Below are 15,721 nucleotides of genomic sequence, written 5' to 3'. Positions count from 1 at the left end.
TTTTTGTGAGGAAGATCAGCCCTGAGCTAACATCCATGCCAATCCTCCTCTTTTTTGCTGAGGAAGACTGGCCCTGGGCTAACATGTGTACCCATCTTCCTCTACTTCATGTGGGACGCCTCCACAGCATGGCCTGACAAGCGGTGCATCAGTGCACGCCCGGGATCTGAACCCAGGCCTGCCACCAGCGGAGCGCGTGCACTTAACCGCTATGTCACAGGGCCAGCCCCGAAGGGCAAGTGGTTTTATCCATTTCGTTCACTGCTGTATCCAAAACAGTGTCTCAAGGGTAAATGAAAGAAAAGAAATGTATGTTACATTAACCATTAAGACAATGGTTAATGTCTAAAAGCTTACTATCACTTAGATTTTTCACCACTAAACTGATTTGGGTAATCTTATTTTTCCAGCTAAGTGACAGTAACCAGAGCTTAAAATTTTGTCATGAATAGAACTACACCCATATATTCATTGTTTCAATCTCTTAGCATACTGTGATTATTGTGACTGTGGTCAGGAAAGTATATTTAATTCTTCCACTTTTTATCACATATAATGAATAAATGGCATATATCTCCTTTCTTCTGTACTTTGAAAGACAGTATATACAGCTAAATATAAAATACTAGGAAAAAGGGTGAAGAGTCCAACAACTTAAACTTTTACAGAGCAGGAGGCCCCAGCCAGGCATTTTATATGTAATATTTCAAGAATGGTCTGATGAGTATGTTTTTACATATAGCCAACTTAAAAAAAAAAAAGTATTATTAATGTAAGAACCATGAACAGAGAGATGCTGAGTTACATTACAGAATAAAATTTCCATAGAGATACCAGGTAGGCGACCAGTTTATTAGATAGTTAAACTGTTAGCACGGTATTATAACACCTTGGCAATTAGGCAGGTTTATCCTCAACTAAGTATTTGTTCAGTGGCCTTGTAAGCTGCCTGTACTTCTTTTCTAAACTTGTGAAAAAATACACAATGAAAATAACATAGATGAAAATATATGGATAAGAAATAGTTTGAAAAGGATACCACGGTAACATTCTTTTTCATAATAAAAGTTTCCCAAATGCAGCAACAAATGCATATATATATTTTTTTTCTTTTTCTTATTTTATGTACTGCTTTTAAAAACATCATCTAAGTTTGCCAGGCAGGAATCACCTAACCTACGAACACCTCACTAAGTTATATTTTTTTCATTATAATGTTCCAAACCTTGAAGGGTAAATATCAATGAAATGAATATTTTACAAGAAAGAATTAGTCGTAAAAACAATGGTAACGTTAAATATTTTAACACTAGACGTTAATATTTCAAGAATAGTCTGAAAATTACAAAATTATAAAAATTCAAAGTTTTTGTTGACGTTTGGAATTATATTAAAAGTTCTCGGGATCTACATTATTTCTAGGTAATATGTGAATTATGTAAGTGGAGAATCTTCTTTTTTTAAATAAAAGATTAGCCTTTTTGATGTTATAATAATGTCTGTAAGTAGTATAATTTTTATTCCATTACTTTATGTAGAATTCCTTTTAACGATGTTGGGTGTTACCCAAGACCCGCATTTTTTGAAGACATCCAAATCAGGAAGGTGTTGATTTGGAGATTTTATAATTTTGGTTGGAATTTTTGAGAAGCTAGACACTTCAGGGAAGTCTATATGCTTCCTTCTTCTGATTAACCTCCCCAGGGTGGCCTTGACAATAGGTTTGGCTGAAGTTGTGTTTCCATATGAGGCATTCTTTACTTAAACGAGGCACTTCTACCCCAAGAGCCATTTGCATAATGAATTTGCACAACTCCGCTCCATAATACTACCCATTCATTCACTCAAATAGTTTTTCAGCACCTGTATTCCTGAGAATAAGACAGTGCTCTCACATCTGGTCTAGACAGACAACAAACACACTGTGATGTGTTATGAAGAAAATAACACAAGGTAGAGTGATGGGCTGGCTGTGAGCGAGGGGCTGGAGGGGTTACTGTAAGACAGAGGCTCAGGACAGGCCCCTGAAGCAAAGACAGATGAGCTGAGACCAGAATGAAGAGGAGCCAGCCACTCAAAGACCTCGGGGTTGGGGGAGAAGGATGTACATTCTCGGCAGAATAACCGTTGCAAAGACCCCAAGTCAGGAACAAGCTTGGCGTATCTCAGGAACTGAAAGGCCGGGATGGCTGCAACAGAGAGAGTGAGGCAGTACACGGTAACAGATGACATGACCCTAAATCCTGTAAACACATCCTGTTGACTCTACTAGGATCTCAAGAACCTGTCTCCTCCGTTTCATCCCCACTGTTACTTTAGTACTGGCCCCGATAACCTGCAGCTTACGTTATTACAAGAGCATTTGTACAAGTTGTTCACCGCCTGAGATACACTTCCCCTCGTTGTTGTTTGGCTAATTCCTATTCCTCCTTTAAAACTCAGTCCAATCATTATCTCCTCAGAAAAACCTTTCCTGACTCATCCACCCTGACTGAGTTGGGTGCCCTTCATGGGTTCCTAAGTTCTCTCCACATACCTCTTTTTCAGCATTTACCACGCTGAATTGTCACTGTTTATCTCCTCTTCCTTTGCATCATGAGCTCCTTCAGGACCCAGAATGTATATTTTACCTCTGCACTACCAGGTTGTAGCTAAGTATCCCAAAAAGTGTGTCAAATACCCATTTTCAATACCACTAAACCTACTGCTCGGCTGGTCACTGGTGCCAGACTTCCTGAAGCAGAAATGCTGTAGGAGGGCCAGCATCTCAGGCGGCTCCAGCACACGGCCAGATTGGGAAGAACTGTCTAAAGGCGTCTGAAATTTAACTGTTGTGCTATTCTGATGCTCTTTCTGCACAGACTCCCACTTATGTTATTCACTACATCTATACATTTTTAAAATTGGAATTTAAGCTCTAAATAGTCAATCTCATATGCCATTGATTTATATAACTAATCTTTTCAAATTCTCCAACTTTTTTCAAATAGAGATATGCCACTCTATTTCAGAGGGAACACCAATGTATTTGGTGAGGAGAACTGTACCTTAGCTCTTGAAAGCTACCTGGTAACAAATACCTTATCTTTACCACTCTAATCCCAGTGCTCAGCACAAGGTCTAAAGACATACATACTTAGTGAATGAATTAAAAATGACTGATTTCTAGGAGACCCTATATCAAATTTCTAACATTCTTAGTTCAAATTTCAAATGTAAATTATGATTACCTAATGGAATAGTCTAATGGAAATCTATGCAACTATGATCTCATATTTGGTGTCAAATTGTCTATTTTTCACATAAAAGATAAAAGTTTAGATTTGGCTGATTATATGTCAATTATTATAACAGGTTCATCTGCATACATGGTTAGAGTAGAAAACAAACTGTGAAGCACACTTCAAAAAGTAATAATGACAGGCTGGCCCCGTGGCTTAGCGGTTAAGTGCGCGCGCTGCGCTCCGCTACTGGCGGCCTGGGCTCAGGTCCCGGGCGCGCATCGACGCACCGCTTCTCCAGCCATGCTGAGGCCGCATCCCACATACAGCAACTAGAAGGATGTGCAGCTATGACATACAACTATCTACTGGGGCTTTGGGGAAAAAAAGGAGGAGGATTGGCAATAGATGTTAGCTCAGAGCCAGTCTTCCTCAGCAAAGAGAGGAGGATTAGCTCAGGGCTGATCTTCCTCACAAAAAAACAAAAAACAAAAAGTAATAATGAATTTCCTCTAATAAGTTTTTTAAGCTATCAAATCAAAATGGAATAATCAAAAACAAGGGTTTCAAAAATCTGAACGTTTAAGGGCCAGGAAGCAAAAAATAAAATAAAATTGAAAATATCGGGAGATGAATTAAAACTACTCTTCTAATCATATGCATACAGTCTTGAACAATGCTTCTCGAACTATCTGTGGTCAAGAACTATTTTTAAAAATTTTCAATTCATTGAAAATCTATGCTTTTGTAAGACGTAGGTGTATGGAGATGTGGCAATGCCAAAGGATATTCAAGTTTCTATACTCTTACTCTTGATTTTTGTACTTTTTATACTTATTTTGTCTCAGACCAGTCAGCAGACTGGAGGCACTTATGCATCACACTTTGAGTGGCACTAGTCTGGACACAGAAGTTGAGCCTTCTAATGATGCTACTTGACTCACCCTGTCATCATCAGGGGGCAATGTGAGGTGTCACTGAGGCTCTCTCTGCAAGGCCCCCACCTCCTCACACTGTGTGGGGTTCAATCAGGAGCCACAGAACGCTTTATGGCATGTCTGGGTAGAGAGGCCGATCCCAATGACAACTCTGATAAAAAGAGAACTACAGCTTAGTTAGGACAAGCTTTCATCAGGGTGCTTTTTGAGTGAACAGGGAAATAACAGGGTAGCATTAGAATAAATCCTCATGATAATGAAGTGAGTATGCGGAATCAAAAATGCACAAGGGGTCACAGCCCAGGCTCTGGAAGCAGACGTCTGTGTTCAAATCCTAGCTCTAGTCCTTTGTATCTATGAGGATTGAACAGCTTACTTTAATTTTAATGATCTGAGCCTCAGTTATCCGTAATATCCACCTCATAGAGTTATTGTCAAGATTAAGTGACATAATATATAAGTTGCTTATCACAGTGCCCAGCACAAAGTGCATTCTCAGAAAGTGACTATTCTTTTACTAGTAATGATGAGATGATATTCCGGTGTCTTTCCAGTTCAGATCTTTACCTTTGCCAATTTTAAGAGGACCCTCTAGAACTGGCATAGCCACCTCCAGACCCTGTTTCATTAACAACAGCTACTATGATGAAGTTGCCATATCTACGGCAACACGACTTTTCTCCACCACCTGTGCTGTGCAGGACAGAGCGCCAATTGCAGTGCTGAAGTTAAAACTAGAAAGCGAAACAAACATTAAGCATCAATGTGATAAGGCAATGAGATAGATACAGAATCTGGTAGACCTATCCTAACCATACAAATTCTACAAAAATTATGCTTTGGGATTTCAATGTATTATAGTTTTCATATGCAGGCTGGTTAGGGTGCATGAGATTTATAAGAACACAAAAGCAATTCATGGTAGTTCATTACTTTAGGTTCTTTCCAGTATCAGTACAAATAACAGAATTTAACTATGTAACAACTAGGCATTTTTTCAAAAAGAAATCTAAACTCTTCAATGTAGTCTTTGCCATGTGGAATTAATTTGTGATTAAAAGGAATGTATATCAGGTTCACAGTCAACGCTCATCTCCGAAAGAACACTGCATAGTTTTCAAAATCATTTACTGCAGACAACATCCTACATGGATTTAATCCCTGTCCTCTAGATAAACATAATCTAAATCATACAAGCTGATATCAATATATATTAAAAGCAGCCAAGTAAAAGTACTAGAACAACCAGTGAGCCATCACTAAGATAAGATAGTCAGTCAACAGACAGATCATAAGTGAAAGCATTTTAGGGATGGGACAAAACGAAGATTAGGATGAATAATGATGGGAAATCTACCCTTAGACTAGCGTGAGCAATCCATTGAGCTTTAAGGATGCACCAGAGAACCAACTTAGCTGATGAAGAAGGCATGCTGTAAATGAAAAATGCTAGGAAAGCTCAGAGTGAACTTCAGTGGGAGGAAGTAGGATGAATAAACTAGAGGCAGTATAAAAAGGGGATATCTGAGTAGCCTTAACAAATAAGGAACAATTTCAAAAACAATTAGGTTTGAAATGAAACTGTGTCTTTTTATAAATAATACATATTCAAAAACTACAAGACTTTAAAATTCTACGTTAGATAATAACAACAATAAACAAACACATAGGGACAGAGATTGGATTGGTGGTTACCAGAGAGGAAGGCGGGAGGGAGGAGGGTGAAAGGGATAATTCGGTACATCTGTGTGGTGATGGGTTGTCATTAGTATTTTGGTGGTGAACATGATGTAATCTATGCAGAAATAGAAGTATAATGATGTACACCTGAAATTTTTACAATGTTATAAACCAATGTTACTGCAATAAACAAAAAATTTTAAAAAATAAAAAATAAAAAATAAAAATAAATAAATAAAATACTGAGTAAAATCTCAAAAAAAAAAATTCTACGTTAGGATTTCAGAAATGGAATAATTGTTACCAAATGAATATCAACCACTAACAAACTAATTTTGTTAAATTCATCTGAGAGTTTCTAGATACAGGGGCACAGACAAGCATATGAGTAATTTCTGGTCCCTTGCCAAAACATAAAAGCTTAGCTGGGGGCCGGCTCTGTGGCATAGCGGTTAAGTGCACGCGCTCCGCTGTTGGCGGCCCGGGTTCAGATCCCAGGCGCGCACCGACGCACCGCTTGTCAGGCCATGCTGTGGCGGTGTCCCATATAAAGTAGAGGAAGATGGGCACGGGTGTTAGCCCAGGGCCAGTCTTCCTCAGCAAAAAGAGGAGGATTGGCATGAATGTTAGCTCAGGGCTGATCTTCCTCACCAAAAAAAAAAAAAAGAAAAGAAAAAAGAAAAAGCTCAGCTAGACAAATGATCGCAAAAAGTTAAACTAGAAAGTTTCAATGAATCAATGCTGCTTTGCATGCAGATACAAACAAACTTAACTTCAACTCCCCGTTATCACAGCAGGTCACCCTTCCAGGAACAGCAGTCATTTAGGAGTTAACATTGTGGTTACAGCATTTCAGATAATTCTAAAGCATAAATGCTGACGTTTAAGGCAGCGAATTAATAAAATAAAAGTCATCTCACACTGACGAGACTGACGAAACTGTTATATTTTATACTCAGTTCTTTAAAGCATACACAGATACTTTCAAAAAGCAACGTGGCAATTTGTCAAGATTCATAAAAATCACTTATCTTCACAATTTGAACACTGGAAATTTACTGTAAAGAAACAGTATAACAGTAAAGATCTTCTGTTGAATTATCTATAATAGCAAAAAAGAGAGTATGTTCACTACTATATTTTTATTTAAAATACGAAACATCTGAGTATCTATAATACCAAAAATGCAAAATGTTAAAAGAGGAATGTCTGAGTAAACGACACAGCTTTTAAAACTAATTATTAAAAAAAAAAAAAAAAAAATCGAGGGCTGGGCCCCGTGGCTGAGGGGTTGAAGTTCTGCACACTCTGCTTCGGTGGCCTGGGTCCGCAGGTCTAGATCCTGGGCGTGGACCTACTCCACTCACTAGCCATGCTGTGGCAGTGTCCCACATATAAAGCAGAGGAAGACTGGTGCAGATGTTAGCTCAGAGCTAATCTTCCTTGAGCAAAAGAAGAGGAAGACTGGCAACAGATGTTACCTCAGGGTGAATATTCCTCAGCAAAAAAAAAAAAAAACTGAGCCAGCCCTGATGGCCTACCCGTTGAAGTTCGTTTGGCAAGCTCTGCTTCGGTGGCCTGGGTTCAGTTCCCAGAAGCACACTGCTCGTCGTTCAGTGGCCATGCTGTAGCGGCAGCTCACATACAAGGACCAGATGAACTTACAACTATACGCAACTATGTACTGGGGCTTTGAGGGGGGAGAGGGAAGAAAACAGGAGGAAGACTGGCAACAGATGTTAGCTTAGGGTGAATCTTCCCCTGAAAAAAATAATAATAATAAAAAAATAAACAGATGATTCCCAGGAAGAGAGAAGCTTCTTAGAATAAACACCAGTCTAACATACAGCAACTAGAAGGATGTGCAGCTATGACGTACAACTATCTACTGGGGCTTTGGGGGAAAAAATAAATAAAAATTAAAAAAAAAAGAATAAACACCAGTCTTGGTGTTAACTCACTCCTCTGTGCTCTGGTTAATTTAAAAAAAAAAAAAAAAGATAAAAACTAGTAATACTTTAGACATGTTAAGTTGGAAAAAAATACCAAACTAGACATGCTCTAAGGATATAATTAAGTGAAAATGGATATGTATCTGAAAAGAGACTTAGAGAAAAATGAACAAATAAAAAAAATTGTTTTAGAATGGTGGAATTACAGGTAATATGCTTCTTTTGTGAGGATTTTATTTAATGTTATAATTAAAAAAAACCCATATACCTCCAAAAACACTTCAGAGAATAAGTCCATAACAGTGGTTAAAGATGAAATTAATAAAACAATTGTGACTAATTATACACTTTTTTTTAAAGTGCGTTTTTCCTATGAAAATAGTTTGCCAATTTTTAATGTCATTTCCATAGCTGTCACTTACACTTTGTATTCAAGTACTGCTAAAACGTAGCTTACGCTGAAAAATTTTCTGCTTTCTAGGCCACTCAAGAATAATTACACAAATTAAGTCAGAATATTCTTGTGATTCATCCATTCAACAAGCATTTACGAAGGTGCTTAATGCATGTTGGTCACTGCAGCAGGGGCCGAGAAGTCTCATTCTCCATCAGCTAATTGCCCCCGCTCCACTCCATCCTTTAGCCCGCACACTCCCGTCTACTAGACTTCTTATTCTTGTCACCTACTTCACCCACTTCAACGTTCCATTTCAGGACCCAAAACCTATCTTAACCCTAAGACTTTTGGTTCTGTGGCAAAAAAATTTTTCTAGAAGAATGTATCTGCATCATAGAATCATATGACAAGGCTGTTAGTATTTAAGACAGAAAGTTCTCTCCTGTATCTGTACTTGGGATTCATCGTGAGAAATTCATTCTACAACTTGCTTCCAAAATTACTCCCTTTTCATTTGCAGTGTCTCCTATTCCAATAGCTCTTTCTTGTCTGCCATTAGTCACATGGAGGTCTTCTCTAATTTAAAGCGAAAACAAAAATCAGTGTCTTTCTCTTCCTGATGACACATAATTGCTACTTACATCCACTGCTGAATTCACTGACTACACCTTCTAACCCGGTATTTTCTATGGTGAATCCACCCATTTCTTTTTCTTTCTTTTAATGCCTTTACATCCTGGCTCATGTTTGAAAGGATGCTAATACAGTACTCTCACAAATTAATCCTTCCTATGATATATATCTCCTAATCTTTTTCTGTTATCATGCTTATCAATCTTTCTATTGCAGCCAACAAGTCTTACTCACTCTCTCCTACAAATACTTCAAGGACACGATATCTTGGGTTTCCTACTTCTTTTCCTGTTCAGAATCTACTAGTCTTCCTTCCTACATCTTTATTTTGGTGTCTTTTAAGATAAAATACCAGCACCAGGAGCCTTGGCTCTGAAGGGTCCTGAGCCGTCAGGGAACCACTCTGTATGTGCTCCTTTTCTTTTTTTTTTTTTTGTGAGGAAGATCAGTCCTGAGCTAACATCCATGCCAATCCTCCTCTTTTTGCTGAGGAAGACCGGCCCCGAGCTAACATCTATTGCCAATCCTCCTCCTTTTCTTCCCTTTTTCTCCCCAAAGCCCCAGTAGATGGTTGTATGTCATAGTTGCACATCCTTCTAGTTGCTGTTTGTGGGACGCGGCCTCAGCATGGCTGGAGAAGCTGTGCGTCGGTGCGCGCCCGGGATCCGAACCCGGGCTGCCAGTAGTGGAGCGCACGCACTTAACCGCTAATCCACGGGGCCAGCCCCTGTGCTCCTTTTTCTTATACTCAAGCAACATCACCTCCATTTTAGCAACTGCCCCTCGTTAACTGTACTTCAGGGACTCGATACATGTTTACTTTCACACAAAGTTAACAAGCAAAACTTGACAATGATATAAAAACAGATTTGTATATCAATAGACAATCAAATATGTGATATCAGTTTTAATTTAGCAGTAATAAGTTAAAAATTAATACAGGGAGGGGCCGGCCTGGTGGCGCAAGCGGTTAAGTGCGCGCGCTCCGCTGCGGCAGCCCGGGGTTCGCTGGTTCGGATCCCGGGCACGCACCGACGCACTGCTTGGCAAGCCATGCTGTGGTGGCGTCCCATATAAAGTGGAGGAAGATGGGCACAGATGTTAGCCCAGGGCCATCTTCCTCAGCAAAAAAAGAGGAGGATTGGCGGATGTTAGCACAGGGCTGATCTCCTCACAAAAAAAGAAAAAATTAATATAGGGAAAAACTTAAAAATAGAGAGATCTGAATTGATCTCTAAATTGATAGAAGCCACGGACAAAACCCAATCTTGAATATATACTACTAAATGAGGTATTCTAATGTCCAAAGACAGAGCTATCAACCTAGTAGTCTTAGTTTTCTAGCTATGTGGGATTATACCATAATAGTGTTAAGGCATTGCAAGTTAAATGTTATCTTAAAATCAAGAAAATGGATGGTAACATTCTAGTTAGGTCTGAGGTTTGGAGAATAAGACTGGGAGAACACGTTCTAGCTTTGACAGAACGAAGATAATACAGATAAATCAGGAGCGGTCATAAGAATGTCTCTGAAGATAGTAATAAAATAAGAATTAGCCAATTTAAGATTGAAACTTTCTGACCAACATGGTAATAGTAACATGAAAACAGGGAAGGCTATCTGATGAGGCATTTGAAATTTTAAGAGTCCGTGGACTCAAAGAGGTCTTCTCCCATTAGGGGCAGTTAAATATAAATCTGCTTGTGGATTTTTCCTAAACAGTGTAAGGCCTGGTGCCATGACCACAAAGCGATACTGTAAAATCTAAACCTGGACCTCATCAAATTAGAATTAAATTTGTAGCCTGGAAGTGATCTATGAAGCTCTCTATTCCTCTGAGAAGCTAGGGTTGCTTGCATTAAGTTATCCAGACTATTAAAGGCACAGACAGATCTCCCCTCAGTTCCCATTCGTGTGATTTCTTGTATGATTTAATGTTACATTTAAGAAGATGATCCGACAAACAAGCAAATTTAAGAGAATCCAGTTCTTGGCAAACTGACTGACGTGCAAATCATTAGGACAATTCTATCCTAACCCACGCTACCTGCGGGAATGTTTAGTGCACTGAGTAAGAGTTCCAGCTCTGGAGTCAAGCTGGGCTCCAATTCCAGTTCTGTTAATTTGTGGAGCAAGTTAAGTTCTCTTCACTCAATACCTATATTCCTAAGTGGAGATGATAAAAGTACCCAGTTCATAGTGCTGTTATGAGAATGATGAAAGATAATGCATTCAAATTGCAAGTATAATACCTAGCACATAGTAAGCAAATAACAGATGTTCACTTTATTTACTAATTTCTTTCTTCTTGGTGATTGGAAGCCAAGCTATCTAAGTAACAGCCTTGAGTTCAAGATAAAAGATGCTATTTTTGTCTCAAGTGAGGATATGAGAATTGCTGAGACAATACAAAAGGGAACTACTTTAGTTTGTAAAAGTGGGCATGCTATCCAAACGAGTTTCTCTTCTTGTGGCTGTGGCTTAGCAAGAATGGAGATGAAGGAGAATGAATATGTAACATCTGCTGACTCGACTGCATTGGTGGCACAAGAATTGAGAAAAGGAGAGGCTCCATGCATGACAAAACATACTCATGGATGTAAAGACTATTACCAAACCTAAAATTCCAAAACATCATTTTGTCAATAGTCAACTTATCTGTGAATGAACTGAAGATGAGTTTCTTCATCTGCAGTTTTAGCAGGTAATTTAGCAGAGCAATTGCTGCTGGAAGATCTGCAGGTAGGAGTCTGATCTTGGGGATTGGTGGTTAATGCGAACACAGAGTAGGTTTCATTAAAAAGGAAATATAGTGTGGTTAAGAGTAAAGAATTAAATGTGGGCTCTTCCACGGATGAGCTTTGTGACTTTGGGCAAGTTACTCAACCTATCTGCTTAGGTTTCCTCATCTGTAAGACAAAGATAATATCTGCCTCATAAGGTTGTTGCTAAGATTAAACAAATTAATACGTGTAAAGCACTTAGTATCTGGCACACAGTATCACAGCATAAGCATTAACAGATATAGTTATTTAAAAACAATCGACAGTCAAGAAGGAAAAACACCACATGAAAGTGAGCCTGTATTCTGAGGAAACAACGACCTTTGGGCACAAGGGAGTTTTTTTGGCGGCTTCAGAGAGTTCAGATCCTCTCAGTGGAAACTCGGCCCTGGTAGCAGTGGGGGAAACTCCATGGCAGCAAGTTTGTGAGTGTTATTGAAATAGATTTTTAGATATTTTCAGAACCAGAATATCACAAATGTACCCTGAGTTTTTACTGCAGTCTGTGTTTTTTCATATTCTTATATAAGTAAACCACCTACAGCTTTTAGTCCACATATAAAATTAAAGAAATCATTTTGCCCACTAAACCACTTGAAAGCAAATTCTGGCACATGGGGCAGGGGTGATAACAAGCACAAAGGCCCAAAAACTCTTCCTTAAAGATGAACTTAATACATCACGTGCATGGATGTGTGTGCATACAGGGGCAGCAAACTACGGCCGGCTGCCTATTCTTGTATGGCCTGCAAACCAAGAATGCTTTTTACCTTTTTAAATAGTTGAAAAAAAATACAAAAAAGAATATTTCATGACACATGAAAATTATATGAAATTCAAATTTCAGTGTCCATAAATAAAGTTTTATTGGAACATAGCTACATTCCTCCATTTATGAGTTGTCTCTGGCTGCTCTGGGGCTACAATGGCAGAGTTGAATAGTTGCAGCAGAGATCTGACTATACGGCTTGAAAAGCCTAAAATATTTATTCTCTGGCTCTATACACAAAAGGTTGGCCACTGCATGTGTGATGGGAGTAAATTAACCTTTCAGACGTGATTCTCCAAATGAGACTAAACTGTCCTATTTAACTCTGATAATATTCACTTTTAGTTCCCTAACAGAGATGCTTCCCCCAAAACCAGTGACTCTTTGAATGGTGGTCCATTTCTCAAGAGAAACTAACTTCTAATGCTCCGTAGTACAATACTCTAAGGAGCTCAAATGAGTACATGTTTGAAAACGTGAACCCACCCAGAGTTGCATCTTATGGAAAATTTAGCCCTGCCTACAATTTCTTATGCAGTCTACTCATGAAATGAAAAGTGTAGAAGTAGAAGAGAAAAGGAACTAGAATTCATCAAACAGCTACCAGCTACCATGCCAAACACATGACATTATTTTTTTCAGGTCTTCATAACAATTTTATGAAGTGGAAATTACTGTCCCCATTTTACTGAGCTAAGGACTGAGGTTAAGCAATTTGGCGAAGACAATACAGCTAGTCAGCGGCAGAGCCAGGATTTGCACCTAAGTGTGACAATCCAAAGCCTCAGTTATTTCCGCTAAATCAAGAGCCTTCAAATATTATGATCACGACTCACAGTAAAAAGTGCATCTTACTTCCTGATACAGGATACAGATAGGTAAATACATACAACTAAACAAGTTTTGTGAACCACTGCTTATCTTTAAAATGTGCACTGTACTCTAATTCCTATTCTAGTCTATAAGTTAAAAACTGATGGTCACAACCAACAAAATTATTTTCACAACCTACTAATAGATCACCATTATCTGCTATCTAAAAAAAAAATCACTGCACTAAATCATAGTGTTTCTTTCTCAGAATAAAATGATTCTCAATCTAGGGAAGAACATTAGGTTCTTTAGTTACTATAAAATCTGGTCCACCTTGCCACTTGCACATCTGCTTTGCGACAGCAAAATCAGAATAACTGCATGTTAGATGTTTGTCAGAGGTTATCAAATGCTGTTGTGGGACAACTGGTTTGAAGAGCATTTTCCAAGTACTTTATATATATGTGTTCAATCTTTATAACAACTCTATGAGGTAGATACTATTATTATCCCCATCTCACAGGTGAAGAAATAAGCACAGAAATCTTAGTTGATTTGCCCAAGATCGCACAACAAGCGATCAGCTGAGGTGGGATGCAGACCCAGGTGGCTTGGCGCCAGAGTTCACACTCACCCTGCTCAAGCACCATTCGCTTCACACCTGGGTCACGTCAGTTTTTCAGGGAAACAATTTCAACAGAATTGACCTAACATTTAACTTCTGACTTATTAAGAACAAGCCATATAAAGAATAGTTCCATATCTTTAATAAAAGTGCAGTATAATATATTAATTATACTGTCACTGTTCCCTATGTAAGGGAAAATCTGGTCTCTCCTGGTGCAATATATGCTTTATTTTATTAGAAAATAAAAGTTATACAACATCTTGATTCCATTTTTTGTCAGAGTTTACCTTGGGCTTAGAGTTAAATTATGCATTTATCATTAACATATAACAGCTAATTCCTCATGCTATGCTCTCCCATACACCAGCCTATCTTCTTCCTTACATTCAGTAGCACTATGCTAGGACAATTAGAAGTGAGACAGGTATGTCCCATGCTTTCATTGAGCTAGAATATTTAATGGGGGAGGCATGCACTAAACAAATAATTGCATTATTAATGACAAGTATAAGTTCTAGAAAGGAAAAACACAGCATGCTTTGAGAGCATACTACTTGAGAACCCAATCTAGTGAACATGGCCAAGACATCCTTAAAGTAATGACATGTATGCTGGACTATAAAGGGTGGGAGGGAATCCTCCTGCCTAGAGGGATTTCTAGGGAAAGAGAAGAAAATGTAGAAGATCCTGAGGAAGGAAGGATGGCTCTTCTAATAAAATTGGGTTATTTGCCAACAGGAACTGATAGAACACCCCCTGCTGACACCTGCCCAGGACACTGCTAAGACAGGGAAAGGGGAGCACTGCCCGGCTTACATAACGAAGGGTGGTTCTGCTCTAGGCGGGAGGGTGGTGCAGTGGTTCTCAGCGTCGGCTACCCACTGGACTTCTGGGGAGCTGTCTCAAGGAAAGAGGCCAGGGAGCGAGAAAAAAGAAGAACCCATTTAAATCCCATATGTCCTACCCGAGGTGAAAAAAGAAATTGGAAAGCTGGAGAAGACTGTTACAGTAGGGTGATCCTACTGATCTATTTCATAGCACCTACAAATACACACACAAGAGCCAGCATTGTTTTGTTTTGTTTTGTTTTTCATTTCTGATCCTATGAAAGGAGAAGTATTGCTGCCATATTGAAGAAACCGAGAACTCATAAATATTACCATTTTACAGGAGTGAAAAATGGCAACAGGTAAAGCACAGAGAGAAAAAAAATCTTCCCTGGAGTTTTTACCTTTGTGGCCAATCAAGATTTGTTAAAATGAATACAGAATTCAGAAGACAATTAGCACTGATAATTTAAACGTTTAACAATTCATTTGAAGTTGTTTTATAAACACAGGGTGTTTTCTGGTTCCCTGCCCTTTTTGTGACTACAATGCTTTTCTTATTTACACTCCTTTGCCATAGGACAAATATGGCCAATAAAAATCAATTGGAGCTTTCCTAATAAAAATAAGGGCAACCATTAATAGCAAGTTTATGATGTACCAGGCACTGTTGTGAAATGTTTTGAATACACGACTCTCTCACTTAATTCATCACAGCCACCTTTTGACCTACTGTCACATCTAGGTCATAAATGAGGAAACTGAACAAAGAAGTCCAGTAACTCTGTGCCAAAGGTCACCCAGTGAGGGATGCCACAGTCAGTTAAACAGACGCTATTCCTCTTGGAGTTCATTCAACCTACTGGATGAACACAGCATATCTTCTGGATCCCAGAGGAAGGCTAAAGAGGATCAAGGAAAAATAACAGCAATCTTACCATTCTTCAGCCTACTGTCATTTCTCAAATGAGAATAGGGCTGAGTTGAATTAGACTGGTAGAAGAATAGGTTAAAAAGGGAAGTAGGCCAGTTATAATAACCAGTGGTTATAAACTGGTATACAAAGAAATATACCAGTG

The 15,721-nt window shown here is 38.8% G+C and overlaps 1 protein-coding gene across 4 annotated transcripts in view; it reads right to left on the bottom strand.

The window, feature by feature from the left end:
• The window catches only part of STXBP5 (syntaxin binding protein 5), a 170,082-nt gene that overhangs the window by 69,071 nt on the left and 85,290 nt on the right, over nt 1-15,721 (bottom strand). The gene's annotated exons all lie outside the window — the stretch shown is intronic.

This window comes from Ceratotherium simum, chromosome 38, assembly GCF_057802395.1.
Source record: "Ceratotherium simum simum isolate JZ-2026a chromosome 38, ASM5780239v1, whole genome shotgun sequence".
Lineage (NCBI taxonomy): Eukaryota > Metazoa > Chordata > Mammalia > Perissodactyla > Rhinocerotidae > Ceratotherium > Ceratotherium simum.
The sequence above is the reverse complement of the archived record's forward strand: the minus strand, read 5'-3'. Positions and strand labels throughout refer to the sequence as shown.